At 39.9% G+C, this 22,513-nt stretch overlaps 1 pseudogene; it reads left to right on the forward strand.

Annotated features, from left to right (window-relative positions):
• The first annotated feature begins 18,268 nt into the window (after positions 1 to 18,268).
• Positions 18,269 to 19,515, forward strand: LOC101661176 (annotated as a pseudogene).
• The last annotated feature ends 2,998 nt before the right edge of the window (positions 19,516 to 22,513 follow it).

The raw sequence follows: 22,513 nt of genomic DNA on the forward strand, positions 1-22,513 counted from the left end.
CGTTCCCCTGGAGAGAAACTGGGCTCTCTACTCCCATAAACACTAACAGTCTCCGAAACCCACAAGGAGGGGGCCCTTATGAGTCAGCAGTGACTAGCCAGTGAGCTTGGCTTTTTGGGGTTTTCACTTATAACACTCAAACAGCTGATTCAGCCCAGGGGAAAGGAAGAGAGGATGCTTGCCTTAGTCCTTGGTCTGAGGACACAGCACAGTTTTGCATCCTTACACACTGCATCATGTATGGCTAATTTTGTTACAACCTTGAATTTTGATTCTCCTTCCATCTTTGTGACTCTTGCATCCCTGAGAGGTGGCCCCATCTAAGACCAGTATCAGTTCAAGCCTGGCCTGTTGGAATCCTTCAGCTACTGCACAAAATGAAAGTGTGACATTCGGCTTTTGTAAAGATTATACTTTTTGCTCTGCTCGGTAGGGTCACATAAGGACTATCAAAAGAGAACTGATGACTTTGAACTCTGGTGTTGGTGAAGAGTATGGAACTTACTAGCTATTGCCAAAAGAACAAACAAATTGGCCTTGGCAAAAGGACAGTGGGAAGTCAAGGATGGTGAGGGTTTGGTTCTCACATTTGCCATGTTATCTGGATGGACCAGTTCTTGGAGCAGGACATCATCGTTGGTAAGCGAGATCCTCAATGAAATGGATTGACTTGGAGCTGTGACAATGAACACCAATGTAACATAATTGTGAAGATGGGGCATGACTGGACAACGTTTACTTTTGTTGTACGTAGTGTCACTATAATTTGGAAGTATGCGGATGTGCTGAATAACAACAACAACAACAACAACAACATTGAGTTGGAATTCCCAATGCCGATGAGTTAATGCTGGTTAAAATGCTTAATGTGATATAATTTTTCATATAAATTTCCATTTAAATACTGAAAACACAGACCCAGAAGAATAGAAATGGCAGCAAAGGGTATGCTCCTTGAGTAAGATGGCTTTGTTACTCTCGAGAATTTAAAATTCTTTAAAAGTATTATTATTTAACTATACATATACACATATATACATCATTGGAGGAGACTGGTTAACAAATGCTATGAATTAACTCTAACATTTATCTTGCTATGAAATATTCTAGAATAAGAAATAGATTATCAGACAACAGATGAGAACTACATTGGACTCAATGGTGATGGATGGCAAGATACATCCCTAAATCAAACATCTGACATCCCTAAGGACAAGAATTCAACTTAATGAAATTGCTGTTGTTGCTGTGTGTTCTCAGGTCAATTCAGACTCACAGCGACCCCATGAGCCTAGGGTTTTGTTGGCTGAAATTTTACAAGAAATGGTCACAGGTTTTTCCTACCACGGACCCACTTGGGAATGAATACCTTTCCATCAGCAGCAAAGTGCTTAGCCATTGTACTAGCAGGCCTCCTCCTGATGGGATAACAAGCACAAAGCACCAAGTTCTGTGGAATGAATTCATGTATACTTTTAATTACTTAAATAATATTTTCTCAGTCCATAATAATGGGCAAAAATATGCTATATTTTGAGTTATATATATTTCATATATTATAATCTAATACATATATATAGCCCAACACACACACACACACACACACACACACACACACACACACACACACACCAGTTCCTGCTCTATAGATGAAAAAATACCAAATAGTAATATAATGTATTCATACAGCTCACTGATGAGGAAAGGGCTTAATTTAAAGTCAGGTAAAAAAATAATTTATAGTATAAAAAATAGATGCTCAGAGCATGAACATTATCTTAGTTATCTAGTGATGCAGTAATGGAAATACCACAGTAGGTATCTCTAACAAACAGAAACTAGGTCTTTCAGAGTTTAGGAAACTAGAAGTCTGAATTCAGACCACTAGATCGATCTGGGGGAAGGCTTTATCTCTGTGTGCTCTGGGGGAAAGGCCTTGTGTTCTTGCAACCTTCAATAGTCCTTGGCGATCTGTATGTGTCTTACTATCAAGCTCCCACTTGGTCTAGAAAGTTCTCAATGCTGGGGCCTCAGGTAAAAAGACGCTTTCTTGGTTTTAATAAATCCCTCCCTCTGCTCGCTTGTTTAATTTCTTTTATATCTCAAAAGAGATGAACTCAAGATACAACCAAATCCTGTAGATTCTATCTTGCATCATGAACATAATGGCCTCACTAGCAGCATAGTAGCTAGTATTTACAACACAGAGGATCATTACGTTAGATCTCAGAAAGGGAGGATGCTTATATAATACTGAGGATCATGGTCTAGCTAACTTGACCCATATTTTAGGGGGCAATGTGCAATCCATCATAGGTATTAATATTTAGTATTTGTTAGTCATAGCACACTTATTTTTGTAAAAAAATATTTACTAAAATAAATAAACATTGGCTAAAGCTAATAGAACTGTCACTGATAGATTTTACTGCTCTGTTTCACAATACTGAACATTAACAGTATGCTTTCCATAAAAAATCCTCCAGCATTTTAAAGATTTACTCCATTTTCCACTAAAAGCCGAGATGTTTTACTTTCCTAAAAAAGGAAAGAAATTTTAAAAACCCTGAAGATGCTCTGGTAAGATAAACCAACTTCCCAATTTTCCCACAAGCATTTTACTACATTACAATTATGTGTCTTACAAAACCATTACAGCAATGCAATGTTGGCTCTACAGCAATATTTCTCATTTGCTACAACAGCTGTGTTCTTAAACGACTGGGTGTAATTTCTCAATTTAATCATATTTCCAATTGTATATTATTTCAGCAGAAGGAAATCGTACCAAAAGCCTTATTCTATGATCACATATGCATGCAACTGTTTCAAATGTATATGAAAAGGAACACCTACTATCAAACAATAACATCGCTCAACGAATTACACATTTTTGTGACGTGCACAACCACTCAGTGATATGATTGCCGCACGTGAGAGGAGGGACTGCCCAGCTCAGCGCCTCAGAGCCTTCCGGCTCGCGGATTCTGCAAGGAGCTGGTCACCCGCCCACTTAGTCACTTCCACCGGACTGGTAGTAGTGGAAATGGACCAGTTTGCACAACTGGAATTAAAATTCAAGTTCCTAGAAAGAGAGGACTTTTGTTCATCATTGTATTCCTGGAGCTATATCATGCCTGACAAAAGGAAACAGGCCCAAGTAGCGCTTTTAGCCTTAGACCTGAATTCAAAGACATCTGCTTAGACCAGCAATCGGTTCCTTGGAGGGAGGAAACATGATGGCACAGCACTGTCCCAGGAACTGACATGTTAATCGCATTTTCTCAGATATATAGTGGCAATAACATTTGCTTTATACTGTAAAGTTTATAGAATAGTAGGTGTAAACCACTTATTCTTACAAGACTAACTGGCTACCAAAATTTTTTCAATATTACAAGCAGAAGGTTATCTACTATATGAAAAATCAAATTATGTATTATCTTTTTCTTAACATAGATATGTTAGGTTGGCCTGGGTGCTAGTTGGCATTTGTATGCCTGTGTACATATGTACATATGCATGTGTACATTCTCATGTGTTGTTCACAAGAATGAAGAATAGCTTAATAACAATATTTTGTAGTTTAAAATGTTTAGGTTCCTGGAGATCAGCTGGAAAGACCAGTATTTAAATCAAATTCCAAGCCTATGTTACACCTCACATTAGCATGGACAATCAAGGTGTAACATAAATGCCAACTATTAACTATTAAGTTGACAGTAACAATAAAAAACCTATAGATTACTTAATATGCTCATTTTGCAATGGCAGGTTTGTAAATCTGATGGAAATTTTTGAAGGTCATATTGACAATATAAGTTACCATCATAAAATAAGATAGTAATACTCATTAATCCTCTCAACCTAGCTTTAATATTTAACTTAGAAAATAACCTTTGAAATGCTCATAAATACAGACTTTACAAGAGTACAACGTTGGGAGAAAATTCAAACATATAACCACAAAGATAAAGTAAATTGTGTGTGAAAATCACAGAATATTACTTTGTAAATATTAGTCAAGCACAGAGCATGGTTTATACGTACATTCGCCAGTTTACATATAAACAAAAGCCACCATAAAACAAAGAAATCAATATTATTGTTTGAAGGCAGAGCAGGGTGAATAAAATATGAAGAGAAAAGATAGTTAAGAAGCAATAAACTCTTTTTAAGATTCAGACAGTTTGTTACTTCCATACACAACAACAGCAAAAGATGCAGCTCCCGTATCTTTACACATAATGACACCTACCTAGAGGGACTCAGATCCTACAACAGGGTATCTGTCCTTAGCAATAGAACTGCCACTTGCTAAGGTGCCAAGTTCATGCGGTAGCTAAGCAGTTTTGCAGCCTGCAGCTGTCCTTGAACAGGACCTAGAGGTTCTGTCTCCAGAGGCCCAGCGAGGTAGGCAAGGAAGCAAAAGAAAAGGAAGTGTCGAAGTTTTACAAAGCCTCCTAACCCTTCCTGCTCCAGGAAAAGCAACGGGCATCTGTCAAGACTCATCATCTATGGGTAAGCTTTGTCAACCTGTCTATTTGGACATAAGCACGGTCATTGTGTCCCAGGGGGAAGCCATTCCGTTACATAAGGATGGGTGGATTCTACTTACTAGAACAACAAAAGCAAACTCAAACAACAATAATGCAACAATGTGCCCATGTGATATTGGCGAGGCAGGAGTATGAGTCACGGTTGTGGAGTGGGTATGCACGGGGTTGCTGACCACAAGATCAACAGCCTGAAGCCACCAGCCACTTCGTCGGAGAAAGACGTGGTAGCTGGCTGCTCCTGTAAAGAGTGACCGCCGTGGAAACGGACAGGGAAATTCTGTCTTCTCATATAGGATAGCACGAGTTTTCATGCCAACTCTGTAGCCCTATAGGACAGGGTATAACTGAGTTTTTGCTGAGTTTCAGGGTAGAAGTGATTTTCTGTTAAGGTGGTATGTTAAGAGACTCCATCCACTTCACCTGCAAGCCTTATGTGTTTATGGTGTGCATGATGGTGTGTGTGATTTCCGGGGCTTTATACAAATGTGCAGATGAGCAAAACCAACAATGAAATATTTTCACAGAAAGTTATAAACTGCCTTCAAAGACGACATATTTACACTCTACCAAACACTTTGCTCTTTACATACACCCAGACATTTGTTGACTTAATCATTAGATGAGCTAGTGCAAAGGCAAAAAAATTGAAAGCAAAGGTTACAGAAAAAAAAACACCTAGGTGTTCCAAAGTAAAATGTCAAGAAAGCACGAAGGCAGAATCAAGCTCATGGACCAAAATAAAGTTATTAGAGGAAAAGAAATGGCTCCCCGGTGTTAGTCAACGGCTACTTTGACCAGGATCGCAAGCTGCCATGTGCAGGTTGCATATCAGCAGCATGCCTTTATTTTCAACCCAAACTTCAAACTGTTTCTTCCTGGTTCACTCATTGCCAATGAAGTGAAACCAGAATGGACTTGAATTGGTAAAATGTAGATGAACATAAATGGTAAACAACGGGGAAATTATGGGTTAACACCCTGCTAGAAACTCAATTTTCCTCTTAGAAAACAAGGGCATAGCAACCAAACCTCTTCAGCCACACAGTCAGAAACTGCCCTGCTCAAGCCAATCTTGCCTCTTCAAACTACATCAGACTCATGAGAGGGCTCATTATGCCTCTTCTGATTTGTCCATTCCGGAGCTTTGATCCATAATTGTTTCCCATTTCTGTTATTGTTCTGATTCATCCAAATTTTAAAACGCTGGGTCTGTTCTGATTTGTGTCATCAGTCACAACCATACACCAGGATCTTGCACTGGCATAATTCTTTTTCTTGGCTACAAATACAGTAGAGGCCCATGGGAACTATGAACAAAGAGAGGGCCTCAGAGGAGCCAGGCTGGATGCAGGCAGGATTTCCCCCACAGGCCTTTTGCAGTTGGGGTCAATTGCAGAAATGCTGGTTCAAGGAAGGGCAGTGCAAAGAGTGGGAATTCAAATTGAATTGGCAGTGGAGCAGGAGGGTTGAGGACTGAGAAAAACAAATCTATCAATGTGGCAAATAAAAGAGCCAAACAGAACAAAAATCAAGGAAAGGCATGTGTAATGCTTGCATGGGCTGGAAGTTGGTGTGATAGGTGCTCTTCTCAACAGTGTTATATAATAGCTACTCTTCAAAACAGTAACACCAGGGTATTCGTTTATGAATTAGCAGGGACATACCCTAACCATGGCTGTGTCTGGACAGTCAACAGAACATTGAGATACACAACACTCTTAGAAGAATATTTTACAAAGTGCTCATGGGCTTAATAAAATTGGGGGACAATTGCAGACTTGTAACAAGGAATAACACATTATGATATATCCTACACTAGATCCACCTCAATCTTCAGACATGGTTTAGGTTATGCAACCCATAATTATGTCTTCCTTTTTCATTTTAGCTTATCTAATCAAACATACTAAACCCATTGCTCTGGAGTCAATTCTGCCTCACAGTGAGCCTGTAGGACAAGGTAGAACTGCCCTGTGAGTTTCCAAGACTATCTTTTACAGTAGGAGTAACAAGTTCCATCATTCTTCCAAGGAGTGATGATGGCAGGTCAGCAGATTAGGGACAAAAGGGGGGTTGTCTTCCCAAATGCCTGCTCTAAATAAAACATTATCTGTCCACGTCACAATAATGGGATTGGAAAGAAATCAGGCCCCCATTAGACACTCATGGGGAAGATTCAAACTAAACTAAGCATGTCCAGACACACGCCCGAGGCCCAGGTAGGAGATCCACCTGGGCACACAGACTAGGCCCAGTCACATAACATCACACAGCTGGGCCTAAACTCTTTCAGGCCGGTATAGACATATTTGACAGTGGCCTTCCATAAACACGACATTCTTAGAAAATCTATAGGGAGATTATATTTCCTACTCAAAAGATTATTTATTTTCTCATTTAGTAAAGATTTTTAATGAGCATTTGTTTCCAACTTGATGAGATCTGAAACATCTTACTCTATACTTGCACATGTTGTTATGTGTTTTATCCCAATTTTATAGCATAAGTGACCCCTAGTTTTCTTCTAAGAATATTAAGGTTTTAGGTTTAACATTTGGTCTTTATGGTGGTTACTTAATTTCATGTCAACTTGAAGATATATAAAAGTGTAGGGTGGAGTCTAGCTTATCCATCAGGTCACAGCCTGATGGTACCTCCTTGTGGGTGTGGCCTTCTCATAAGGAGAACTCTGGGAACCTCATCTCTCCTTCTCTCTCTGCCTTCACCTTCCTGCTGGCAAACTTTGGTTGCTGTCAGAGCCCTGGAGATGCATCCACTGCCATTGGATCCACAGGACCTTGCACCCACCAGACTGTGATATTCCAGTATTGTGCATCATTGCATGTGGCTACGTGAGTCTGGAGCGGGACTTATGAACTAGTATTGGGCTTATGGACTTGAGTTGGACTGGGCTGGGGATTTTTTTTGATATACAATTACTTCTTGATATAAAGCTCTTTCTTACACACATAAATGTGTCACTGCATTTGTTTCTTTAGCCAACTTGCCATAACATACTCTGGTACCTTGGGAGTGGGTTACCAGAGAAACAAATCATGAGGATGAAGAATGGATGCTTGTCTGACTTCTGCTTTATGGTAGTTTTCTTTCTCTGGAGAGCCAGAGGTCAGATATGGCCATGCGATTTACTGGGTTTTTGTTTTTTTTCTGAAAAAGACATTGGAAGTGAAGGTATTGATTCCTGGAAGTTGTCTTTTACTATGTCTGTCTGAAATCGTGAAAATGAATGTGATAAATATAACTTTTGAGCTCAGGGGATGAAATCTTCCCTTGAACTTCTCTGAGGATATGCGGCTTAGTCAAAATGGTTGACAGAAGGCCAGGCCCTGGTTTGATTCACCCAGAAGCCTAAGGCTATATTGCATATGGATGGGATAGTTTAGATAAGAAGTGATTGAAATTGATGGTTTTAAGAATGGAGGTTAGGATCTGGCTGTTCTAGGATTGTATTGATTTTTTTCTACCTATTGTTATTGATATAACCTGTGATAGAAATGTTTATTGGGAAATATGCATAGATAGTTTATAAGTACACTGCCTTCAGCCATTAAATGTATCTGTTATATGGGCATAGGACATGCCTGAAAGGAAGGCTTAGAAAAGGTAAGCCCCACCCAGTGCCTTGAGTTCTCATAATATTTGCATTTTAAAAATATTTGCAGTTCTCTCAACAAGAGAGCTGTTGGCAGACTGAAGGGGAAAAAGGAGCCATTTGGCCTTTTTGAATTTTGAACTAAGAGTTTGCTCCTGAAGCTGGAAAAATTTGAAGCCATAAAGAAACTCTCCTCTCTAGGACTGCATGTTAAAGAGTGCCTGTAGCCTGAATTCATTTGCTGAGTAGATGTAGGAGAAACACAGCAATAAAGAAACAGTAGGTTGAGTCTGGCCACTGACACCCCTGGAACTGGTTCACAGGGACTAGAGGAGGTATGAGAGTAGGTTGGCTGGTCTGAAATTTAAAGAGTTGTTTGGAGCCTGAGCCTACGGCATGACCTAGTCCAAGGGGGCTATGGTTATTGAGAATTTGTAAATGGGCCCGTGGTCGAAAGGCAAGGTGGCCAACAGGCACCCTAGGGAGGCTGAGAGAGGCAGTTCACATTGAGTTGACCAGAACCGACCAGGTGAAGATAAGATTTTTGAGGCTGTGAATTAGTTCATATTGCTGCTGACTTTATGGATGGTCTGTCCTGATTTGACTTTGCTTATGGACACAGACTCCAAGGTTCCAAGTGGAATGAAGATCCTTCACATCAAGGAACACACTTGTCTCCTTGGGGCACTGGGTTGATACAAATCGGCAGTATAGAAATTGGATACCCCAAATAGAGGGAATAAAGTCATGAAGTTATTGTCTTACAAACTTTCAAAAATGTTGATAGGATTATTGGATTATGTTGTAGGTGTTTGGTGTTCATATAACTGCAATTGTTAGACATAGAATATTTTTTGTTCACTTATAAAATACTATGTTTGAATGGGGTTATCACATTTTGAGTTGTATGCATTTCAGTTTTACCTGTTAGGCACACATATGATTTTGCTATTGTCTTTAAGAATTATGTCTGGCTAAAGAGTTGTGGAACGGTGTCAAGTTGATAAGGGTGGTCCTTGGTAGTTACATAATTTCATGTCAAGTTGAAGCTATATAAAAGTGTAGGAGTGGAGTCCAGCCTGTGAATCAGGTCACAGTCTGATGGTACTTCCTTGTGGACATGGCTTTTTCATAAGGAGGGTTTGAGGAATCTCCCCTCTCGCTCTGCTTTCATCTTCCTGCTGGTGGACCCTGGTTGTGGCTAGAGCGCTGGTGATATGTCAACTACATTGGATCCATGAGACTTTGCACCTACCAGCCTGTGATATTCCTGCATTGTGCATCATTGTATGTGTCTACATGACACTGAAGAAGGACTTATGGACTAGTATTGAACTTAGGGACCTGAGTTGAACTAGGTTGGAATATTTTCTTTATAGATAATTACTTCTTGATATAAAGCTCTTTCTTACACATACATGAGTGTCTCTGGATTTGTTTCTGTAGTCAATCTGGCCTAACACAGTGTTTGACTCATGTTGAATTAGCTGTTGTTTATAGTGTGAAGTACAGGTCTTGTTTCATTTTCCTGCAACTGGATATACATCTTTGCCAACACCATTTATTAAAGAGACTCTTTCTCTCCCATTCAATGGACTTTGGCCCATTGTGGAAAAACCTGTTTTTCCTGTATGGCTGAGTTTAATTCTGAGTTCTCAATTCTGTTCCTTTAGTCTATATCTATTGTGCTGAAAGAACTCCAAGCTGTTTTGATTAAGATGTGTGATTCTAAAGGAAAAAAACCTCCCTGCCATCAAGTTGATTCTGGCTAATAGTGACCCTGTAAAACAGAGTAGAGCTTCTCTTGTGGGTTTCTGATACTTGAAATCTTACATGAGAAGACAACTTCATCTCTATCTCCTGGAGCAACTGATAGGAGAAACCACTGACCTGTGGTGAGCAGCTTAGTGCATATCTCCTCCTGCCACCAAAGTAACTGTATAGTAATTTTTTTTAATATTGGGGGTAGGGGGTTGAGGCCTCCTACTTTATTCTCTTGCTTTGACTAGTCAGGGTTTATTTCCTTTTATTATGAAGCTATGTATGTTTTGCAATTTGTATCAGAATTGCATTATATTCATAGATCACTATAAGTAGAAATTGACATTTTCGCTAGATTGTATCTCTCAATCTATGATTATGGGATGTCTTTACATTTTTGTAGATCTCTTTCAGTCTTTGTATTAGTATTTTATCATTTATAATGTATGTCTTTTATGTCCCTGGTAGGTTAATTCCCAGATGTTTCATGAACTTGAGGGCTATTATAAGTGGTATTGGGTGGGTTATTTATTATTATTATTATTATTATTATTATTATTGGAATAGTCTTTGTTCATGTGATCAAGCTGATTTGTATGTGTTTATCTTGTAACCTGCAATATTGCTGATTTCTTCTGTTAGTTTCAGCAATTTTCTTGTGGAATCCTTAAGGATTTTTTAATTACAGGATCCTGCCATCTGCCTGGCCCAGCTCCAGTTTCACAATTCTTATTCTGTTTGAGCTTATTTTTGCAACCACAGTATCAATCCATCTCTTCGAAGCCCTTCCTCGCTTTGCTCTTCCACTATACCATCATGATGCCCTTTTCCAGGGTCCAGTCGCTCCTGATAACTTGTCCAAAGCATGTGAGACAGTCTCTCCACTCTTGATTCTAAGGAGCACTCTGACTGCACTTCCAAGACAGACTTGTTTGTCGTCATACTTACAATATATTTTGCCAGCATCATAATTCAAAGGCATTGATTTTTCTGTCTCTTTTTTTCAATGTCCAACTTTCACATGCATATGAGGTGATTGAAAATATTATGGCTTGGGCCATGCATACTGTGGCAGAGTAAGTTTCTTAATATGGCTCTTCTACCCAAGTCTCTGAAGCTCCTACCAAATGATTGGGTGGGACTATGCAAATAGGGTATGTGCAACACTAATATAGAGGATTGGTCAATTTTCATTACCAGCTCCTTGGTTCCAAGGATTACTCATCTCTGAAGCAGGGGAGAGAGAGAAACACCAAGGACCTTAGAAGAGAAGACAATGTAAGATATGACAAAATAAGAATTTATAAATTATCAAGGGTTCAAGAGGGAGAGGGGAGCGGGGAGGGAGGGGGAAAATGAGGAGCTGATGCCAGGGGCTTATGTGGAGAGCAAATGTTTTGAGAATGATGAGGGCAATGAATGTGTAAATGTGCTTTACACAATTGATGTGTGTATGGTTTGGGATTAGAGTTGTATGTGCCCTTAATAAAATGATTTTTAAAAAAAGACATAGGTAAAATAAATAAATAAAAAAAAACATATGCATTGTAAAGCTGCTAAAGGGAATGAATGCCATAAAACTCACAGAGGATTTATTGCCCTCTCTCTGCTTTGAGTGAAAAGCATCTTCCTTACTTTAAATGGTGTTCCTAAGGTTGCTCTTGAATCTTTTCCTTTAGATTCTTGATGAAATATTTGGTAAATTTCTTAGCATTCATATGCTTAAAGTATTAAAATTCTGTTTGATGTAACAAAAAAAGGAAGAGTGCTTCCAAGATCTCTGTCTGAGGTGACAGAGGCCTTCAAGACCAGTTGCCCCAGAAACGGTGGCACAAAGACGCAGAGAAGCAGCACCAAGATTTGGGGGTGCCTTCTCCTCATTGGACTATGGGACTGTGAGACAGCATCAGAATGGCAGGCAGGCTGGAAGTGAAGGCCAAGGCATGGTGTAGTGGAAAGATTGAGTAGTGGAGGAAGACTTGGTTGCTGGCTGAGGACAAGTATTGCTGGAGACCAATGACAGCGTCCTTACTATTTGCTGATCCTGACTCATAGTAACCTTTAACCTCCCTAATAAACCACCTGAATAGTGAGGATTGTCTGTGAGTTCTGTGTAGTTATTGCAATGGATTATCAAATCCAGTGTAGAAGTAGAATACCATGGGACGAACAGACAGTGAAGAAGGAGGAAGCAGGGAGACATGTCGGAACCCTGCCTCATGGTAATAGGGATGGCCATTTACTGTGCACACCTTGCTCTTCAACACTTCAAAGAAACCCGGTACAGCAGATTGGCTTAATGCAAGGCGTCCCTTGATTTGCCGACTGCTGCCCCGTAAACACTATTTATAGGTCCAAGCAAGAAGAAATTCCTGACCATTTCGGTCTTTTCTCCATTTAGCATATCTACTGATCCAGTTGTGAGAATGTTGGTTCTCTTTATACTGAAAATCTATATTCAAGGCGGTAGTCCTTGATCTTCATCAACCAGGCATCTTGTTTTGCATGTAGGCCCTAATTATGTTGAGAATTTTCCTTTCTGATCTATTTTGCTGAGAGTTTTGGTTGAATGGTTTTTGTTATATTCGTGTGATGGGGAACCTTGATCGGTTTTCAAATGTTGTGACAACTTTGTAATTGTATTGCATGACTTTTTTTTTATTTGTATGTTGAAGTTCGTTGGCTGTAATTTTGCTCAAATTGTTTGTATCTATGTTAATTGTAATTTCTTTTTCTTTCTTCTTCTCCTTCTTTTTTTGGTATGTGTGGTATCTTTGCCTGGTTTAGGTATCGGTGTTATGCTGGCTTTATGGAAAGAGTTCAGTAGACTTACTACCTATTTTATGTTTGTGAAGAGATTGAGTAAGTCTGGTGTCAACTCCTCTCTGCATGTTTGATAGAATTCTCCACTCTAGACAACTGGTCCTGGACCTTTTTTTTTAATGGTAATTCTCAATGACATCTTCTATTTCTATTGTAATGGATCAGTTTAAATTTTTGACCTGTATGTATTAGTTTGGGTAAGTACTGTGTTTCTTATAAATTTGTCCATGTCATCTAAATTTTACATTTTCTTAGAGTATGATTTTTTTACACTAGCCATTTATAACCTTCTTTGAGTAAATTGTAATGCCACCAATTCTATTTCATATTTATTTGCCTGTTTTGTTAGTTTTCCTTTATTTTATTTTTTTAATCATCTTATTAGGCACTCATACAACTCTTTTCACAATTCAAACATACATCAATTGTGCCCAGCACATTCGTAATATGTTGCCATCAACATTCTCAAAACATCTGCTTTCTACTTGAGCCCTTGGTATCAGCCCCTCCCTTTTCCCCCTCCCTCTCTACTCCCACTTCCCCCTGAAGCCTTGATAATTTATAAATTATTATTATTTTATCGTATCTTACACCATCCGACGTCTCCCTCACCCACTTCTCCAGGGAGGAGGGTATATGTAGACCTTGTCATCTGTTCCCCCTTTCTCCCTCACCTTTCCTCCACCCTCCCGACACTGCCACTCTCACCACTGGTCCTGAGGGGTTCATCTGTCCTGGATTCCCTGTATTTCCAGTTCCTACCTGTACTGTTGTATATCCCCCAGTCCTTTATTTAATCTACCCAATGTTTTGCCTGTTTTAATTATTGTTTCAAATAACCAAATTCTGCTTTTAAAAATATTCTTATTTTTGTATTCGATTTATTTATTTCAGCTTTGTTCTTTATTATCCTTACTTACACACACACACACACACACACACACACAACACCATTTTTGGTAGCTTTTAGCTTTTTAAAAAGTCTGTTCAAATTGTGAGTTCAGGGTAATGAGATTGGATCTTAATTTTTTAATGAAGGTATTTATTGGTATAAAGTTCTCTGATTACTGCTTTTATTATGTCCCAAAATTTTTTATATACTTTATTTTCATTTGTGTTCGATTCTGGGAACCAACAACCTTGCAGCTATCAGTCTAATGTTTAACCTGTTGCATAAATGGACTCATTATCATTCTGTTAGATATCTATTTATAATTATAATTTTTATGTCTTCTTGCTGGATTCACCGTTTTAGTATTATATAATGTTCTTTTTTATTTCCTGGAATAGGATTTTATTTAAATTCTATTTTATCTAATATATGTATGGCTACCCTTTCTTTGATGCTGTTTATTGGTTACATGGAACATTTTCTTTATTTTCAGTTTGTGCTTTTAGATGTAATGTATGTTTCTTGTAGAGAACAAAGGATGGATCATGGTGTTGTTTTCTAATTTTGTTTTGTTTTTTATCCATTCTGTCACCCTGCCTTTTGCATGGATTTGTAAACAGTCTACATTTAAGATTATTACTGGAATAGAGAATATCTGACTAATTTCATAATTCATATTTTGAAATTTTAAAACTGTTTTGTGCTTTTTCATTCTGATTTTTCAGGTTTTGCTTGTATTTTGCTATTTCTGTACGATTAGCCTTTTTGCTTTCTTCCTTCTTTTCTTCTGAATTATTTTTCCGCTTAATGATTTCTTAATGGTTACTATATCTATTACATTACACAACTTACAATTGCAAAAACATGCAACACATCACCGACAGTGTGGTAGTTGTATAATCTGCTGTCAATTTGGGACTTGAGAGGATTAAGAGTGAAGGGGTGGAGTCTAATCTGTCAATAGAATCATAGTTAATGAGGCCTCTGTGTGAGAATGACTTTCTCCTGAGAATTCTGGGAAATCTGTTTGTTTTTTCCTTCTTGGAGACAGGAGACAGTCTCTCTCTTGGCTCAATCCCTGGGAGACTCTCTACTGACATGGCTGACTCCCTGTGAGACATCCCTGAGGAGAAGCCTCATGGACCTACCCTGATGCAGCCATGGGTGTTGGAGCAGCCACATGAAGACCCCTGCCAGCGCTGAGGTGCTTACAATGCCACTGCATCCACAAGACTTTCTATCCACTGGACAGTGATCATCCTACATTCGGCTTCATTGCATGTGTTTTGTTAGTCTGAAGAGAACTTTATAGATCGGTATAGTACATATGGGCTAAGATCAGACTTGGACTTGATCTGGACTGGGCTGGGATGTTTTCTCAATATTCAGTTGATTTTGTATATATAGCTCTTATACACATATGCGTGTTTATGAATTTGTTTCTCTAGTCTACCCAGACTAACACAGTTAGCACACAGCTCTAATACAATACATATAGAAAGGGACTACAAATTGTCATGGACATTAAGTAATCTTTTAAATCAATTTTTCCATAAACCTTCTGAAGCTGCTTCATATTCGTAATATGCTCCTCCCTCCCACATTTCTTTTGGTGGCTCTCTATTAAGGTCAATATACAAACGGTACTCAATAAGTCTAGTTTCTACTTATTTCATATGAACTTGATATTTTGTTGTTTGTGGGGTTTAATTATAGAATTTATTTTCCTAAACTGTGAAATATTTAGCCATAGGATGACTCACATTGCTGAATTATTGGGGATTTTTATCTCCCTACAGTTTCTGTATATAGAAACAGTATTTATTTATTGCTCCCTTAATAAGTCTTCAGAAACCCTGGTGGGACTGTGTTTACATGCTGGATTGATATCTGTAAGGTCAGCAGTTCAACCCAACCAGAGGCTCTGAGGGAGAAAGAAGAGCCCTTCCGCTCCCATGGAAGTTACAGCCTAGGACACCCATAGGGCCAGTTCTAGTCCATAGTATGGATTGGAGTCAACTTCATGGCAGTGGGTTTGGTTTGGTTTGAATAATCCTTGCAGCACTGGTCATGGCAAATCCCCTCAGCTTCTGTCTGAGAACATCTTGATCTACTCCTCCTTTTTAAACAACAACCTTTCTGGGCAAAGAATTCTTGCTTAGCAATTGTTTTTGCTTAATATTTTATGTATGCCACTCATTGTCTTCTAGACTATAGAGTTTCTGGAGGAAACCTACATCACTGCTTATAAAAGATTCTGGATATGTTCTATTTGGTTTCTTCTTGCTGCTTGTAAAATTCTCTCCTTGTCTTTGGTTTTCAAGAATTTGACTAGTTTATGACAGAGAGTTGATCTTTTCGGTTTCTTCGAATTAGGGTTTTCCATAGTTATCTAGTGCTACTATAAGAGAAATACCTCAAGGGGACGCCTTTAACAAACAGAAATCGAGTCTCACAAAATTGGGAAGACTAAAAGTCCAGATTTAGAGTACTAGCTCTAACGGGAGGCTCCTCTCTCTGGCAGGTATGAGAAAATGTCCGGGTCTCCGTTCTTCATCTGTAGGTACAACAGTTCTTCGAGATCTCCACATGTCTTCACATCTGTCGTCTCCCGGATCTGTTACAATCACACTCACTGCCATCAAATAGATAGCAAGTCCCCAACTCAGAGTAACCCTATGGGACAGGGTAGAGCTGCCCCGATGGGTTTCTGAGACGGTAACTCTTTATAGGAGTTGATAGCCTCACCCTTCTCCATTGGAGCAGCTGGTGATGGGAATTGCTGACCCATTATGTGGTTAGCAGCTCTGTAGGAAACCATTATGCCAGCAGGGCTCCTCGCTCTTTGATCTAGGAGCTTGAACATGCTGGCACCCCAGGTGCAAAGTAGGCACTGCGCTCCAAGTTTTTGTTTCTTCGGTAGTAGGTTTCCTTGCTTCTGCTCACTTAGCTCCTCAATTTCTCCAGTAAGAGTAAAGGTATTGTAGGCTACACCCCAAGGAAACTCCCTTTACATCACCAGGGCTGTGATGGGATTACGCTTGTTGACAATCCTGCCCTTAATCCTTGCACTGGTTTTCGCATCAGATGACATCATGTGAGATCATCACAAAACTGTCACATAACATTGTTACATGGCTGTCCAACTGGTGAAAATAATGGCCCAGGCTAATTGATAAGTATCCGGGAGACACACTTGAAACTATGGCAGAGTTTGTGGAGTTTCCTCTGTGGTTTGGCTTATTTCTATGTCCTAGATTAGGAAAGTATGAGTGTCACTAGGAAAAAGAATTTCTCCATGCCTTTTTTACTGTGATGGAGCCCTGGTAGCCTCATGGTGACTCCCTGGGCTGCAAGCCACAGATCCACAAGGCTGGCATTTTGAAACCCCCAGCTGCTCTGCAGGAGAAAGGTGAGGCTGCCTGCTTCTCAGAAGCCATCTGGAATTCTTTTGCTAAAACGATGCTGTCTAATGGGCATTAAGTTTGCAGACTACAGAGCTGGTGGAGAGTCAACAACATGTGCACGTGAAGGAGGGGATGTAAGGGGGGACGGGGTCGAAAAACACTTCTCTGAAACTATTTTATTACTTGAGAGTGAAAATCCCTGTGACCTTTTAAGGAATTGAGTAATGATGGAAATGGATCAAATAGTAAATAATATTTGTACTGAAGCTACAGAAGATTCTTCATCTCACTTCCTGTAGCTCAATTCACTCTTCCAAAGAAGGCAGAAAAGTGAGAAACAGAAAATTGAAAAGAAAGCATCCTCACTTTGAAACTGTTTGTCTTCCTTGACTACCCCTTACCCCAGTCTTTCTACTCATTTTACTTTGATTCTGAATTTATAAATAGTAAAAACCAAAGAAACAAGCTTTATATCAAGATATTTGTATTGAGAGCTGCTCTTCTGTGGAGGGAAAAGTATATCAAGTTCCTGTCTGATTTTTTAAAACAAGATTTCTTATATCTCTATATTTTAAAGAATAAGGCAAAATATAAATACCTAACTGCATATTATTTTTAGCAGCTGTGCGAGTAAGAATGCGGTTTGTATTTTCAGGGCTTTGTCATTGGATGCTTTGCCACTGGAGTGGACTGCTCAGAAAATCTTCATTGCGCTTGAAAAGTATATTTTTAGAACGTCACTTGCCCCATAAGCCCACCTGTCTTTCTAGCTATGACTGAGTCATGAATGTTTGCAAAGGTCCTTGTATTGTCTGTTTAAGCAGCCGCATAGTGCCATCACTCAAGAAAGTTGAATGAGGTGAACGCAGACATAGCTCTTTCCCTTCTCTTTTTAAATGTAACAAATACTCTTAATATTCCCCTCACCCCTTCCCCCTCCTCTTCCCCCTGTTGAAAGCGTGTCGGGAACTAGAGAGTTGGGGATGAGCGACTGAGGGGACTGAGAATGTGACCCACAGAACCTAGCTTCTTTGGGCTGCGTCACAGGGCGTGCTGCTGGCCAAGCTACTTAAACACCTTTTACCAAGAAAACCTCGGGAGAGATCCAGCTGGCAAACTCAAGTTCTGGAAATAGAACCACAGAAGTTACACTCTGGGATCCTGACCATGAGGTTGGATGCCTCACACTGCTGAAACGAGATCCTGGACCTAAATGGCACAACATGACTTTGCTTCTGCTTGGCTAAATTTCTCAACACCACAGTCAGCTAAGTCACCTGCAGATACCTTTGAAAAACACGGAGAGCACCTAGCCCAAGGGGAAGAGATATTTGGAGTGAGCCGTTGTGGACATAATTCCTCTGATGGCGTTTTCAACAATGGACCCCTTCAAACTGAAGGAGTTTCCTGGCACCAGCCGTCCCTGTTCTGTCATGATTCTGTGGACTCTGGGGTCGCTAAGGGAAGCACATACACTGGACTCATAAGGAACCTATCTGGCTGGCATGGCCAGGGTCGTGATGGCATGAGCCAGCGTAGTGGGCCTGGCACCGGGAACCATCGCCACTGGAATGGGAGCTTCTACTCCCAGAAAGTCTTTGCCTTTCAAGAAAAACCACCTACAGAGATCAGGGAAGAAAAGAAATAAGACAAGGCAGAAGAGCTGCAGTTTGAAGAAGACTTTCCTTCTTTGAATCCAGAAACTGGCAAAGAGAATCAGCTGGGCAGAATTTTGGGGACTCAGTCAGGAGTGTGGGGAAACCCACCTAGTGCCAAGAACCCTCCCAGATGCTGGTCATCAAAAAAGTTTCCAACCAAGATCTTTTGCCACCTTCTCTGTTGCATTCACGTCACCAGGATCTCGCCATGCAAATGGGAACAAATCTGGAACTATGGTCCCAAGTGTTTATAAGAACTTAATTCTTAAGCCTGCACCACATCCTTCCAAGTCCAGTGCACGGAAAGCTACTAGAATGGAACATAAATCAGGATCTCTTTCTTCAAACCGTGGTCCTGGCTGGTGGCACAATTGTAAACTCCCTCTAGCACCACCCCTCCAATTGACATCAGTTCCTCTCGTCTGACCAAGTTGACCCACAGAACTTCTGACAGGAAGAGTGAGTTCCTGAAGACTCCTAAAGATGACCAGAATGGAGGATTCTCAGAGAACAGTGCTCTTGAACCCAAGAAAATGGAAAGGAATGCTGTCATCAGCATGGCCTTACTCTTCCATTTGTAGAGAAAAGGAGGGTCCTCTCACATTCTCTGGAACCTGAGCACAGATTATTAAAAGCAATGGGATGGCAGGAATATCCTGAAAATGATGAAAATTGCCTTCCCCACACAGAGGATGAGCTCAGAGAGTTAGTTCTATGTGAAGACTGAGCAGTGAAGAAGAAATGGCTTTGGGAAGAAGGGATTCTTACAGAGCCGAAGAGCTGCCTGGTCTCCCCTTACTGATATACTGGTGAAGGAGACGTTGAGGACTCAGGAGCAGTGCAACCTCAGATGATGCCTGGAAGCAGGCATCTACTTGCCTACAGTTAAATCTGACCCAGCGGACTTGGCCTGTGTGTTGAGGAGGAGTGTACAAAAGAAATGTGTACATTCCTTGTTTTCTTTATGTTGTTGTTGAATATTTCATGCACAAGGGAAATACTCATATCCCAAAGAGAGAGCACAATTGGCTTGTTTACCTTTTGTTGTTGTTGTTCTTCCTGTTTCCTGCTTAAGAGAAAAGTGTGTGTGGCAGGAACGATATCTATAAAATATTTTCCCGTGCACACAGTATATATGGGGCGATGCACAGGGGGAAGCTGGCCGTGCAGAGAGGAGGAGCCAGGGGGCTGCAGTCACAGCTTCTACTAGGAGCCCCTGGGCCACTCACCCCTGTGCTCAAGCAATCGCTGTCAATGACAAAGTGACTATGAAAGTTATAATTATAGTAAATGAATGCTAATAATTTGGATATTTTAATTTTTGCCTGCTTGGGTAACTTTAGGCCCTTAGTCAAGCAAATGTGGTCTTCTTCTTTTTTTCTTTTTGGGTACAGTTGTAAAATATTTGGATATATGAAATGTTGTGTTATTCTTGCAGCCTTGATATTCAGGGTGGATTATAAAATACAAATTTTTGTGAGACTTCAAAGATTAAGATTATTTTGATAACATTATCTACAGATTTAAAAGATGTGGCTATCACAAGTCTGTTATGACGGGGAAAACCATAAAATAACTAACCTGAAATCAATATTTTGTATCAGTTTGGAAAAAAAAAGAATACAGAGCTGACTTAGAAAGCGGAATTGCCAAAATGCTGTCTTGGAAGGTGTGATAGGTAGGTTTATTGTGCCAAACTGGCCAAAAAGAACACGTGGGATTAATAAGGTCACAGTTTGATTGGAAGGCAAAGAGATAAATGACTTGGCGAGCCCCACCTCTCTCTCTCTTGCTCTCTGATGATCAGACCAGTGTGTGGCTGTCAGAGCTAGTTCTCTGCCTCAACTTGCAAGCTACACTACCCATGGGACACCCAACCTGTGGATCGTGTCACTAGAGCTTGAGGTTCCTTTGAGACCTGAGTCACCACACTGCTGGTGTATACATCACTTGAGCTTTGGACTGTTGGATCCTGTCATCTGGCTGACTGTTGGTGACACACACTATTGTTTGCTGCCTGTGGCCAGACTTCCTGAATTGTTCCAGAAGACTCAGCTGTCTGCTTCCTTGACCTTGGACTGAGCAGCCCTAGTGAGTTGAAGGACTTCCAGTATATTAACTGTTTCACGGAAGTGAGTTGAACTGAGCCCTCTGTACCACTGTATGGACTAATTCATTGTTATATTCCTTCGTGCTGTATATATCTATATATTTATATCTATCTATATAATCCATAACTGTCCTGGGTTTGTTGTTCTGAAGAACCCTGTCTAACACAGAAGGTAATAAAAATAAGCTCATGGAAGTGCTTGAATATCTGTCTAAGGAGTTTGATTTTTATCCTGGTTTAAAAAATCATTAGCAACTTCTGAGTGGTAGAAAGATATCACCAGACCTAATTTACCAGATCTAACCTAACAGTTAGACCTAAGTAAAAATGAAATGGATGTGTGTGGAAGAATAATAACATAATTATCTTGGTAGAAAAAAAGTGATATGACCTTTAAAATATATGAGACCAAATTGGTGGGAAATGCATACAGAAAATGGTCAGGATACGGCAAGCTGTACGGCATTAGGGTAATGCCCGGAATAGGCAGAGATGATCCTGAGGTTCAAAACCTTGCTACTCCAGAAGAAATTTGTAAAATGAGGAGAGATGTATATATCCTACAAGACGATTTGAATATTTGAGAAAGACAAAATAGGAGAGGCAATTCAGAAACTGTTGTAGTAGTGATAGTTGACATCAAGGAAATAGAAGTTGTGACCATGGACAAACTCTGTGAGGAAAGGACCAACAGACCAACAATGCCCATTCTCGTTAGTAAAGAGATGGGAGAGAGGGCTGATGAGTAATCAGAGGTGGAGGAGGTTCACAAAAAACATGCAGGGATAGAGTAGATAAAGAGGATAGTTCCCAGGGCTGAGGCATTATGACTAAAATATTACAGAAAGTTTAAGTAAGAGTCCTGCTGATGTAATGGTTAATTGCTGGACTGCGATCCACGTGGTTGGCAGTTCAAATCCACCAGAGTTATGCAAGAGAAAGATTGGGCTTTCTATTCCTGGAAACAGTTAACAGTCTTGGAAACCTACAACAGGTCACTATGAGTCAGCATTGCCTCATTGTCAATGAGTGAGTTAAGTAAGAGTAAGATCTGTGTGTAAACTACTGGATTTGTCAATTAGGGAGTCATTGTGACCGCAGGAGAAGAAGTTTCGGAGGAAGGATGAAATTAGAAGTCTCATTGAAAGAGATAAGAGAGAGGGGGGGAGGGGAGACGTTGGACAGTGTAACATATGAAAAAACTTTAATGATTTGTGAATTATGGAGGGTTCATAAGGGAGGGGAGAGTGGGGAGGGAGGAGGAAAATGGGCAGCTGATATTAGGGGCTAGAGTAGAAGGCAAATATTTTGAGAATGATGAGGGCAGCGAATGTACATATGTGCTTGACACAATGGATGCATGTATGGATTGTGCTAAGAATTGTACGAGGCCGCAATAAAATAATTTTTTTAAATGAAAGAGATAAGATTTCATATGTTTTCTGGTTTGCAGAAGGCTATGGATGACAGGGGAATCCCAATTCCATTTGTGAGAACAACATAGGAAATAATCCTCCAGTGATTTCCCTAACCCTAACTGAGGGATGGGGATTGACAGGTTACCAAACTTAAAGTACTAGAGAAATGAGTATAGTAGATTAAAACGATAAACCTGATTTGAATGATTAACATTTTATCATTTGATCTCCCCTCTTAGACACTTTGGGCTGAATCTAGTTTTCAATATTTT

The sequence above is a fragment of the Echinops telfairi genome, unplaced genomic scaffold (genome assembly GCF_000313985.2).
Source record: "Echinops telfairi isolate 266 unplaced genomic scaffold, ASM31398v2 ScPeMD7_57;HRSCAF=196, whole genome shotgun sequence".
NCBI lineage: Eukaryota > Metazoa > Chordata > Mammalia > Afrosoricida > Tenrecidae > Echinops > Echinops telfairi.